Source organism: Protopterus annectens, chromosome 14.part0, assembly GCF_019279795.1.
Source record: "Protopterus annectens isolate FY-2018-M chromosome 14.part0, PAN1.0, whole genome shotgun sequence".
NCBI classification, from domain to species: Eukaryota; Metazoa; Chordata; order Ceratodontiformes; family Protopteridae; genus Protopterus; species Protopterus annectens.
The window spans coordinates 695969778-695982231 of record NC_056748.1 but is presented as its reverse complement, the minus strand read 5'-3'; the positions used below and the strand labels follow the sequence as shown (position 1 = coordinate 695982231).

The following is a 12454-nucleotide window of genomic DNA, read 5'->3' as shown; positions in this document are numbered from 1 at the left end:
TGTCATTTGGTCTTGATAAATGTGCAAAAGCAACCTTTAAAGCAGGAAAACTGCAACACCAAGAAAACACTAGTTTGGGACAGTAATGCGATATAAAATAACTTTAACACGAGGGAATGTATAAATATATGGGAACTGATGAAGGATCAGCAATAAAACATGAACAAATGTGAATAAAACTTACTAAGTAATATTTTAGAAGACAAATTAAAATTAATCCCGAAAACAGACTTCTAGGAATAAAATTCAAGCTATAAACCAATTTGCTCTTCCTGTCCTGATTTACAGTTTTGGAGTGGTTGAATGGCCCCAAAATATGTTGGCTAGATTAGACAGGAAAACAAGAAGGATGCTTCATGCTCACCAAATGATTTATAAAAGAAAAAAAAAAAAAAACCAAGATTATATATTCCCCGTTCCGAAGGAGGTATAGGCCTCCTTGAAACCGATTACATGTATAGATCTGCAATCATGGGACTACACACACCTGCTGACGTCACAAGACCCAAACATAGTGAAAGCTTTGAAACATGAGGAGAATAAATCTAAGATGACTTCCATGCTTAGTCTAGCAGAAGCATATCAGCGTCAAGCGGAAATGGAAATCAAACCAAAAGTAGATAAAAATCAGGCAGCAACTGAATGTGCCAAAAAACAAAAGAATATAAAGTGAAAGATCAGATGAAAAGGCAAGAAATGTGGAAAATGACTAAATATAGTTGCAAGTATAGTAAACTTCTGGAAGAACCTCATACTATCATATTATCAATACATATAACCCCATACGAATTGCAGGAGTCAGTACTTGCCACATTGAGGGTGCAGTGAAGAGCACTTTTGGCTGACATCAAAGACTGAAACAATACTAATGAACTTTAATCATACTTTGACTTAGGAATGGGGTCCATTCCCATCATGGTGTTAGAAACCCAAAAGATTTGGAGAAATTAAAGAGTATTATAGTCATATGAAATAGCAGAAGGTATACCAAGAACTAAACCAACACAGGAATGGAGAAAGGAGATTCTGCCGACAGGGATGACTGCAATTAGGGGTACACAGAACAGGCAAGAGGGGGTTGTAATTTACTAGAGGAATCTTGTCAAAGGAACTAAAGTATTGGGAACAAATAATTAGACGAGGAAAGGTATTAGAATGGGAAGATTCCAAGAAAACATTTGGACTGCAAGCCAGACTGCCTTCCCTATCAGGGATTGATTGAGTATTGTCAATAAGAAAGGGACAGGGACATTCTAAATGAAAGTCCTGCACTGATTGAGTTTTTAGCTGAATCTAGGACAGCAGCTGCTGTTAAAAAAGTAAAAGATAATTAGTACAGCATAAAATATTCCACAACTACTGAAAATCAGAGAAGGTCAGAAGAGATTGTGAATTGCTTACCTAATCTGTCCTCCCAAAGAAACAGAGGTTTAGCATAGCAGTTAAGGTGTTTCCTTACTGACACAAGGTACAGGGTACGATTCTCACCTTTGGAAGACATGTCTTGGCCTTAATAAGGCCCCTGGGGTCATTAGCCTAGTAACTACCTACAAAGAAATTGCATTTGCTCACTTAATCAGAGCTGCTCATCGTTCAGTGATGCAACCAGATAATTCCTCAAACTATGTTTGCATCTGAAACCATCCTTGGCAACAAATATATATTATTTTGTACTTTTACTACTTGTTTTCCCTACATTATTGAAGATTCTTCTGCTTTTTATTTCTTCCTACACTTGCTCAGAGTCAAGTTTCATTTTTCTACTGCTAGGAGGACTGCCGTTCTGTAATTGTAGTGCTTCAAACACATTGTTGCCACTGTTTTTAGCCATCTAATTTTGTGGTTTCCTAACATTTGGGCTCCAAACCCATCAATTTTACATTAAAGAGGGTTAAAAGCCTGCACCCTTGTGGCAGGAGAGGGCTGATTTCACCTATCTGAGCTAGGAATTGCTTGCATAAAGCTTACTGCGTGCTTATTTGATTAGGTTCTCCCTCAGGCTAGTTTAAAACTTGCTTTTTTCAGCTTGTTTATAAACCTCACATTTGTGCAACAAGCACAGTGACAGTTAGTGGTACCCTGCACAGTTGCAAGCACCTAGAAGTGGTATTTTTCCCCTACAAGAACTATCTCTGAAATTTCCCATAGTCTAGCACTGCTTAAGGAGCAACTGGTTTGTGTGCTAAGCAGTACTGACACATTTAATTAGCTGCAGATTACACTATTACAGTACTCAAACATGTAAGCACTCTCTCTGAAATTTCCAGAGTCTCTCACTGCTTAAGGAGCAACCAGTTTAAACCCTAAGCAGCATCGCCAAATCAGTTAGCTGTAGACTACACAACTCAAACCAGCCTAACTTCCTACTAATGCAAACACCCTCCATTCTAGTCCCTTGTAAAACACACTTTAAGAAATGGCAACCATGGATAGGCACCTTCCTGAAATCTCTGCAGCCAGTTTGTGGTCATGGACATCCTCAGGTAATGTAGCAACTGACAACCAACCGCTTAATTCTGGAACAGACAATACAGTACATAAGAGATGTAGTTCTACAATTTCAGTGGAGGCAAGACACTCGCATATAGACACAAAAAGTCAGTGTGGTGAGTGGTGTGTATGTGTGTGTGTGTGTGTGTGTGTGTGTCTCTCTCTCTCTCACTGGCAACTTAATTAAGGACCAAACACACTAATACATATGTGAAGATGCTCACATGTAACTTACCTAAACCTCAAAGGCCTCCCAGATGCTGTCCTCAGCAAATCTTCATGCACACAAACAACTCCCACCACAACACAACACAAAAAACTACTCCACACAGTGTCTCAGCTACAGAGCCCATAAGGCACAACACAGACAACCCAATATTTTGTTTATAGAAGACTCTATTGTGAGACGCACTGATGACTCTTGCACCAGGCTGAATAAGGAGAAGGTCATAGTTACTTGTCTATCAGGAGCCAGGATTCACAAGATTATGCAAGCACTCAGTTCACCAAACCACAAGTACCAGTGTGACTCAGTTACAGTCCATGTGGGAGTAAATGACTGGAGACGTACCTCCCTGGAAGAGAGAAACAATTGAGATAGCAGAATGTGTCACAGTGTTATGAGCCTAAAACCGAGCAGCATTCTACCATCTCCAAGGATAATGCCACATCACCAACAGCAAACGACTGACTTTAATAATTGGTTTAGCTACTGGTGTCACTTCAATGGGATCCAATACCTGTCAGCCTAGGAAAACATGACTGACTGGCCACACTGCTTTGCCAGGGATGGTCTGTACCTTTTGCCATTAGGCTTTCGGATTCTGACCAAATCATTATCCACCCCTATAGTGCCTTATGCATTGCTAAACAGATAAGCCTTCCAACATAGCAAAATCTACTCATGATATGCTAAAGGTATTAGTCATCTATGCTGGAAGTCTCAACATAAATTACACTCCCTTGGAAGCAATCCTCACCTTGGAGAATGCTGACATCTATGCAGTTACTGAAACATGGTTCAAAGCTGCATTAAGCACCCAGGTAATGCAAGGCTATAATGCCTTCCATATATAGTCAGACCCCCCCCCCCACTGCACATGAAAGGGCAAAAGATGGAGAGATTATCAATCTACATAAAAGATGAGCACATCTCAAGACTGGTCAAACAATATGACACACGAGCTACTCCATGTCCAACTAACCATGGGTAAAATCTCTTACTATATCCTTGCTACCTACATGTCCCCCACCATGACTCAGGACAAACACATCTCATACCTGAATATACATTATCTTATCATTCAGCCCAACACCATACTCATGGGTGATTTTTAACTATCCCTCCATTAACTGGGAAGCATACACAACCACTAACATGCAGGCTCAAAGATTTCTAGACTTTGTTAATGCAAATGACCTGGAACAGCTAGTCTGCACTCCCACTAGGGGTACAAATATCCTAGACCTGGTACACATAAGCATAAGGGAGCATTGCACACCTCTCCCTCAAGTGTAATGTCCTTACTAGTTAGGTCATATCAAAGAAATCTTCTGTGAAATAAATATAATGCTAACACCCCAACTAACCCCAGAACCTTTAAAATCTTTTCTAAGGCTAACTAGCTTCTATTAAGCGATGACATAGCTAATTTCCAAGCTTCCCCGAACCAAGAAAATACAGAGGCCTATGCGGAGGTGTACACAAAAGCACTGTATAACCATATAAACAGCTGCATATAAACGGCAGTACCAGACCGAAATAAACCTAGTTTAAACTGGTAGACTCCTGGTATAAACAGGTTATACAACAAAAGAAAGAAAATCCTATCCAGAAGTAGAACAGGAAGTGTATAACAGTGCAAAAACTCACTTCATTAGTTTAAACAAGCAAATCAGGGGGACTAGTCAAGTTTTCAAAAGGCAACTTTGAGGAAAAATAAGCCTTCCATGCAAAGGATAACCATAACGCATTCTTTGTTATGTCCCCAATCTTAAGGGCAACACCCACAAAGTGCGAGTCAGTTGTAGAAAGCACCACCTACACCCAACCAGAAGTTATAGCAAATCTGCTAGCCGATAAATTCAGCTTGAGGTTTCACCCACCCCATCACCTCCAGGAATGCCCTCAACCATTCCTCTACTAGTTATCACAAAAGAACAGGTCATCACTGTGTTCTAAAACATGGACCCGATCCGTCCCTGCAATATCCCAGGATGTCTCTTAAATACCTTGAAACATGACCTATCAGGCCCACTAAGTTCTCTGTTTAACCACAGCCTTCAAAGAGGCAATGGTCCCTGGGGAGTGAGGGACAATGGACATCCCTCTGCATAAAAGGACCATCAAAAGACCCAAGAAATTACAGCCCCATAAGTCTGACTAGTCTCATATGCAAATCCACAGATATAATCATGGACCTGATAAATACTGGACCCAACCCAGTTCAGCTTTGTCAAGGGCAGATCAAGCCTGCTCAATCTGGTGGACTTATTTCACAAAGTCACCAAGGCCATGAATGAGGATAAACAGTGCCTACCTTAACCAGGCTGAGGCATCTGACAATTCCCCATGTGGGTACTTTAGATAAACTCACAACATTGGGTATAAATCTCTATATCACCAGATGGATAGCCATCTGGCTCACCTACAGGGTTCATAGGTTGGTACTAGGCTATCAGCCATAGGGCCTATACAAGTCTAGCCATAACAATTCCCTGGCCATTTCTTCCCACAATATTAAATTCCTTGGACCCCTGTCTAGCAGGGTGACTGACGTGTTCCCCGGGGTGAATTTCCTATCTCCCATCCAATCGTCAAGGTTCCTTCTGAAGAGGGCCAAAGAGGCGCTCAGCTTGACATGTATGGGCAGTCTATTTCAGAGTCTGGGGGGGGGTCTCTGGGTCAGGAACCTATCCCTCCAGCATGTTTTGTTTATTGTGATGACAAGGTTTAGATCCCTGAAGTGTGTGGCTCTGAGGGATTGGGATTTCTTTAAGTGTAGCATGTCCAATAGCTCTGGGTTTGACATGGCCTTGTATGTTAAGCAGACGATATGTGACAGAGTACAGCTGGAGTTTTTTTTAGATGGTCAGCATAGGGCATCTGCTTTAGGCCTGTGATTTTTTTAGTGAGGTATTTCTGCAGCCTTTCCAGTTGTTGCAGATGTCTTGACAGGTACATACCAAACGGGGCATTGTATTCTATAATGGGTCTAATGAGAGATGAGTACAGTGGGACAATGACCTCCTTTTTTCTGGATGAAAAGCCCTTAGTGATGGTGTGTGCCACATAGAAGGATTTCCTGACTGTTGTGCAATGTGGTTATCAAAGGTGAGACCACTGTCCACCTGTGTCCTGAAGTCTCTTATCACACATGTTGAGAATCCAAATCCAGCAATAGGTCAACTCAGTGCTGGGACCTCTCCTGTTCAGAATAAACTTCTCTGAAGTCAAGGCTAACGAAGATGGCCTTTGGATGACAAGTCTACTGATTACTGCAAGTTGGGGGCAATCACTGAAACTCCAACGAGGTAGACATCTTTCACAAAGGTCCAACTCAGACAAATAGTCGGTGCCAGAGCCATAGCCTAAAACTATATGCAAAAAAAAAAAATGCACAATTAAACACTTGAGGAGTCAAACACTCTGCAAATTACAACATTAATAGTACATTCCTAAAAGTAAACCAGGAGGGTAGAGATCTAGGTACAGACAGTAATCTGAACTTTGACCACCATGTGTCCTGGTGATGAAGTCTATGTGGCACAGCTTATAAGTAGGGGAATGGCATCCAGATCCAAACACATTATAGTCTCACTATACTCTGCCCTCAGACCAATAACTTGAGTACAATGCACATTTCAGCATGTGGAATGGCCTCAAAGGTTCCTTACAAAAAAAAAAAAAAGGATATAACCAACATGTTCTATGCAGATAACCTAAAAGCACTATGCCTTCACTCTCCTACCAACTATTAAGGGGTGATCTATGCCTAACCTACAAGGCATTCTCAAATCCAGTCCTGATGGAACTGTTACACATTTGCAAAACAATCATCAGGAGGATTACCCAATCTAAGGATCTAAACCGGGCTTGTGACAAGACAAAACATTATGGAGGGACAGATAGGTCTCTTAAGAGATTACTCCTTCTTGAGACTTCCAAGATGGCTGCTCACTGATCAACAGCTTAACTTCAGCTCTCACAGTGTGAAAACAGAAACTGAGAAATAGCTAGAGATATTGTCAGCTTGAGTACAATTCAGTTATTGGCTAGTAAGTATACTGCCTGGATGCCTGCAAGGAAGAAACTAAGAGCATGAAAGAAAATTAACTAGAAAAGGTGAACACAAAACACTAACTGGGAAGAATCCTACAGCTGTTAAGCAAAAACAAGTTCAAGCTCCAGCTTTGGTGCAAGACATGGCTTTTAGTAATCTAGAAAAAAAATAAGTCAAATGTGCTCAGAGCTTATTAAGACTGAATGAGTACATCAATTCAAATAATAAAAGGCTGGAAAAAGTGGAAGAAGCTTTAAACAGATATTCAGATGAGCTGATAATATTGCAAAAAATCAGACATCGAAATGAAGAAAAGTCTGGCTGAGTATGAGACTGCCCAAGAAGAGAGGTTTCAAAAAAATGGTACAATTAGTGGACATAGCATGTAGGGAAACTCTGACTGTCAGGGCACAAATAAACAAATGGACTGGTACTCCACAGCTGTTCTTCTTCTTTCGGCTTTTCCCGGTTAGGGGTCGACACAGCGGATCACCGTCCTCTCATGATTGGCAGTTGAGTTTTACGGTGTCGAGTTGCCAGCCCGGCACCAAACCTTCCACAGAAGGCACACACACACACACACACACACACACACACACACACACACACACACACACACACACACACACACACACACACACACACACACACACACACAGGGCCAATTTAGTGTGTCCAATCCACCTACAGCATGTCTTTGGGATAACCATTAATTCAAATGTCGCACAGTGTGTACGCTTCAAATATGGCCATGAGAAAACAATGAAGATCTTTACTAGTAAAGATGCAAACTTGCCAGCAGAAAGAGTTGATCCTGACAAACCTTTGGCAAAAGTGCAAGGTATTAAAAGTTGGAGACACTAGAGTGTTTGTGGAAAACAATTATTCACTGTACACCAGGAGAAGAGAAATAAATGTATTATAGAAAATCAGGGAATGTCAAAAGGCAGGTGTGAGAGTCAAGCCGCTGTATACAGCTGTCGTCAGTATTTTTTCCTAGAGGATCAAAGTCATTTTCTGATGCAGAACAAGCTAAGATTGAAATGCAAACGTTTGTCCAACAAAAAATGAGCCTTCAAGCAAAAAAGGACTTTGCTTCCCATTCGTCTGTTAATAAAGCACATGAAGAGACTTTGCCAGTGAAACCTTTTCCACTGTTCAAAAGGAAAACATTTGAGAGACAGAGAAAAGCACACAGGTTTTCTAGAAGACTCGGGAATACATTGGAATGGAACAGGAATCTGGAACTGGGAGATGGAGACCAACAGGAAGACTAGGAATACTGAAATTAGTGAATAAACTTGAGACTGCAAAGCATCAATCACATTTATGAAAAGTGGCTGTATAAGAATTAAGTGGAAAGAGTGAACTTTTTTTGACTTATGAGGAACTGAAAAGCATTTGCCTCATTTCATGCCATTAATGTTTGGAAGGACTCCGAGGGGAGTGGAGGAAGAAGGAAAAAGGTAACTTAAGTAAAATTTTGTTTTTCCATCAACAGTATTTCTATGAAACTTATCACAATATAAACTGCATATTTTATAATAAAATACTTTTAGTTCTTGTATGTGATAAAGTTATCAAATGAAACATGCTTTTTTTTTCTTTCTTTCCTCTTTTTTTGGAATTAATATTGGGATTTATATATTTAATATATACATACACACACACATTTATACATTTTTTTTTATGGTTTACAAGAAATATTTAACATTTACAGGTCATTTATTGTGTATGTTTTCATTTTTGTATTTGTTTTATAAGCATTAGGCATTTCACTTTAATTTTGTCTTTATACATTAAGCATCAATTATTCAATTAATTCATTATTTGGTGCTACTGACCTTAATTGGGCGGGTATTTATATGCTTGTTCAGTGTCTGGTGTGTATTCTGAGGAAGTCCAGCCATCTGGCGGAAAGCGCTAAATAAACTATTTTTCCTACTGTGTTGGTGTTTTTCACAGCTGCCTTTTCTATTTCTGGTTTGACTTTTTGTTTTGATTTGGTTGGTTTGTGTGCAAGGCAATGTGTCTGCCACTGACATGGAGGAGAAGATTAATTCCTTATCGGATGCAGTTAACAATTTAACTGCTCTGGTTCAAAGACTTACTGAACAAGTTAATGATTCACTTTGTTTGAATCATTGTGGACAACCTTCAAACAGTCAACCTCTGGTTTCTGGTTCAAGACAAAGCCAGGATGATGAGATTCCACCGGGGCAACGTACAGGCGTGCCCAATACTCAGGCGGATGTTAGAACACGACAGAGCTTTGTTCTGGTTGCCAGTACCAGTAACCAGGTCCATGATTTTTCCAATTTTAGTCTTAAGACCTGGTTAAAATAAATAGTCTCATTTGGCTACAGATATTCAGTCTAACAATTTTGGCAGTTTGGATAGACAGTTAAAAACATTTCAAGACGTGGTGAAATACAGGAAGTTTCAGCTGGAGTGTGACTATTTGCATGAAAGCATCAAAATAGAAAGGATACCAAAAGGTCTCCGTTCATGGAAATATCCATCTGGACTCATTCATGATTCAGACTTGCACTGTGAGTTGATTTCTCTTTTCAATAAACAGGGCTGTGAATTGTTGCAAGTTTTGATTCGGCACTATGAGAAACAAATGGCGGACTTAAACAAAGCCAGAGAGACTTTAGACAGTTCTATTAAAAATCATTTATTATTTGATGTCAAATCTGAACAATATAGGCATTTCTTTATTAAAACTGATAGTTTATTACTTGATTTAAAAGCAAAAAAAAGTTAAGAAATTTAACCGTGATGAACAGGAGTATGTGAAAGGCCTGGCTTATCTACGACCACCAGCTGTACATCAAATTGATTATGAAGGTGGTATTGTTGGTGTAGACAGTGATGCTGGTGTGATGGTTAATGAATTGGGAGGCCAGGATAATTTCAATGATGACATCCCTTTAGACAACCCCCCCCCCCCTGAGGAGATCCGAGAGATTAATGAATCAGAGGGGGATAAAACAATCAGAACTTCTGTCAAAAATACCCACCCACCCAGACATTCCCCCAACAAGCATGGACCAGGGAGAAAGGGAGAGCGGGTTGGCGGCAGACATATTGGAATTGAACACAGATCCTGTGGTTAAAATTATTTTTGACACTATAGGGGATTTTAAAGTATTTAATTATAGCCATGTTGATGTCACTGAGGAATGGGCCAATTTATTTGAAAAAGGTTTAACATTTGTTACTGCACAGAAAGCCAAAATGGACCAGGTTTTGGTTCAATTCAAGCTGTTTTTGAAGAAACTCAATTTTAACATTTTTTTTGATGACGGCTTGTATAACACAGATTTATAAAGGAACAAAAGGTCCAGTACATTTAACCCACCTCTACATCCTTTAATACTTGTGTTTGAAAAACTTTGTGAAGATGAAATCAGGAGAATTGTTAGTATTCCATCTTGTTGCCCTATTAACTTAAGTATGGATGAACATCTTTTATTACAGCACATTCGTAGTGAGGCATCTACTCGTATCATGCAGCCAGATAAAGGTGGGGGACTGGTGGTCATGAGTACGAATGATTACGTTAATAAAATGTTTTCTATTTTATTTTCGGATGTGTATGAAGAAATATCTCTAAATGAGTTAAATGGGGCTCTTCATAGAATTGATTTGGCCCTTGAGGATCTTTTTTTTTTTAAACAATCAAGTCTCACTTAGTGAAATGGACTATTTCAATGTCCAATTTCCTAGAACACCTACCATTTTTGGTCTTCCCAAGGTTCAAAAATGCCTTGAGGATCCCCCACTGAGGCAAACAGTTAATGTCAAAGGGTCCAAGACATTCTTTATTGCTAAATATATCAATCAGGAGACCAGGAGCGTGTTTAACAGTTATCCTGCTGTGATAAAGGATTTGTGGGATTTTTTATCTAATGTCAGTGACAGTTTATATAGAGAAGATATTCTTTTTGTATGCATTGATGTCAAAGATTTATACTCCAGCATCCCACATGATACTGGCATTGACTGGTTTTTCAATATTTAGTACCTATTCTTGGACATGACAAAAGTTTGGTTATCAGTAGTCTCATGGATTTAGTTTTGCAAAATAATTTCATTAGTTTTGAGGGCCATTTATTCAAGCAAATCCAGGGTGTTGCCATGGGTGCTGCTTGTGCACCTGTATTTGCCAACATAGTTATGGCCTTTTGGGAAACCAACTTTATTTTTCCTTCTGAGTTTAAAGATAGCTGTTTATATAAATGCTTTATTGATGACATCATTATTTTTTGGGTCGACACTAAGGAAAGAATTGAAGCTTTTTTTGAATTCATCAATTCTTCTACCGATTTTTTAAGGTTTACAATGTCAGCTGATGCCACACAGGTCAATTTTTTGGATGTCACCCTTTCCAAGAACAGGGAATCAGGTAATTTTGATTCTACATTACATAGGAAACCTACTTTTTCAAATTCTTACCTGCATTTCCAGAGATGGCATCCTTTCCGTCAAAAGAAGTCCATTGTTAAAGGCCAATGTGTCAGATTGGCCTGGATGGTTAGTCAAGAAAGTTTATTTCTAGAGGAATGCACTAAGTTATTTGATATGTTTTTGAGGAGGGGTTATCCTGAGGATTTTTTTAACAGAAATCTTTACTGAAGTCACAGGGAAGAGATCAACTGGGTTTTATACCTCCCTTCTTGGCAAGTCCCTCGTTCAAGTTGTTAATCCTGTTGATTCTGGTTTGGTAGACCAACTTGTCTCATGGTAAGGCCTTGATTTTGCCATTTAATTTACAATACAGAGAAATCAAGTGCATCATTAATAAATTTTGGGAGATTTTTAGATGTGATGGGAATATTTTTAACAAACTTGGTGAAAGACAGTTGGTGGTTTATCAAAAAGATACCCATTTTAAAACTATGATTGACAGAATCGTGTCCAATTCATATTCAGGTAGAGTAAATAAATGCGGTCATTGTTCTCAGTGTAAATTTATTCTTGAGGGTACTGAATGCTTTGTACATGGTTATGGTAAAATCAAGTACAAGAAGAGATTCAATTGTGATAGTAATGGCATTGTTTATGTTGCTTTGTGCCAACAGTGTACTTGTTTTTACATTGGCAAAACTATCAGACAGTTTAGGTACAGGATTTATCAGCATTGTTATGACATTAGCAAAAAAAGATGAGCAAAATGCCCTTTATAGACATATAAAGGGTTTTCCTTTGCATTCATTTAAATTTTCTGTTTTAGATGATGTTGATGTTGACCCTAGAGGTGGTCCCCGTGATATTTTTCTTGAATTCCTGGAGCTTTGATGGCAGCTTAGGTGTAATGCTGCACGTTCTCCAGGTCTCAATGATGTCATTTCCATTGCTAGTCTCCTCAAGCTTAAATCTATGTTTGCCATTTAAAATTTTAAACACACATTTTTTATACATTTGTATTTTATGTGTACTGCTCATGTTTTTTATATGTACATAGATTTATATATTTAATTTTTATATATATATATATATATATATATATATATATATATATATATATATATATATACACATATACACACACACACACATACATACATAACACACACACACACACACACATTTATATATATTTTTTACTGTTTACAAGAAATATTTAACATGTATAGGTCATTTATTGTGCATGTTTTCATTTTTGTATTTGT

At 38.8% G+C, this 12454-nt stretch overlaps 1 protein-coding gene across 1 annotated transcript in view; it reads right to left on the bottom strand.

The window, feature by feature from the left end:
• The window catches only part of THAP3 (THAP domain containing 3), a 396679-nt gene that overhangs the window by 368965 nt on the left and 15260 nt on the right, over positions 1–12454 (bottom strand). The window lies entirely within an intron of this gene.